Genomic DNA, 842 nt, shown 5'->3' on the forward strand with positions numbered 1-842 from the left:
CGAAGTTAAGCGTGCTTGGGCGAGAGTAGTACTAGGATGGGTGACCTCCTGGGAAGTCCTCGTGTTGCATTCCCTTTTTAATTTTTTTCGCGCCGCTTGCAAAACATAACGCACGTGTAAGTAATATATTTACCGTGTTTTATTATTTTGCACGAGTGCGGTAAGTCATAGCTGGGTGCTCACGATTCACGGGTCCAGCGTCGGCGTTGTGGCGCGGCAAGCGTGCACTGATGCGGTTGAGAGGGAGGGGTGGAAACCGCGTTAAACTCGTCTCCGTAGTTGAGAGGAAGCGGCCAAAGCAATGTGCAATCGTCTTTGTAGTGGAGCTGGGAGGGGCAAGGATAAGGGACGAAGACCGGGGTAACATGTCGGATGCGATCATACCAGCACTAAAGCACCGGATCCCATCAGAACTCCGAAGTTAAGCATGCTTGGGCGAGAGTAGTACTAGGATGGGTGACCTCCTGGGAAGTCCTCGTGTTGCATTATCTTTTTAATTTTTTTCGCGCCGCTTGCAAAACATAACGCACGTGTAAGTAATATATTTACCGTGTTTTATTATTTTGCACGAGTGCGGTAAGTCATAGCTGGGTGCTCACGATTCACGGGTCCAGCGTCGGCGTTGTGGCGCGGCAAGCGTGCACTGGTGCGGTTGAGAGGGAGGGGTGGAAACCGCGTTAAACTCGTCTCCGTAGTTGAGAGGGAGCGGCCAAAGCAATGTGCAATCGTCTTTGTAGTGGAGCTGGGAGGGGCAAGGATAAGGGACGAAGACCGGGGTAACATGTCGGATGCGATCATACCAGCACTAAAGCACCGGATCCCATCAGAACTCCGAAGTTAAG

At 51.7% G+C, this 842-nt stretch overlaps 1 non-coding gene across 1 annotated transcript; it reads left to right on the forward strand.

The window, feature by feature from the left end:
* The first annotated feature begins 370 nt into the window (after nt 1-370).
* LOC123179435 (5S ribosomal RNA) lies at nt 371-489 on the forward strand. Its single transcript, XR_006490369.1, has one exon. It is a non-coding gene; the product is annotated as a 5S ribosomal RNA (ribosomal RNA).
* Nucleotides 490-842: the final 353 nt, after the last annotated feature.

Source organism: Triticum aestivum, unplaced genomic scaffold, assembly GCF_018294505.1.
Source record: "Triticum aestivum cultivar Chinese Spring unplaced genomic scaffold, IWGSC CS RefSeq v2.1 scaffold97308, whole genome shotgun sequence".
NCBI classification, from domain to species: domain Eukaryota; kingdom Viridiplantae; phylum Streptophyta; class Magnoliopsida; order Poales; family Poaceae; genus Triticum; species Triticum aestivum.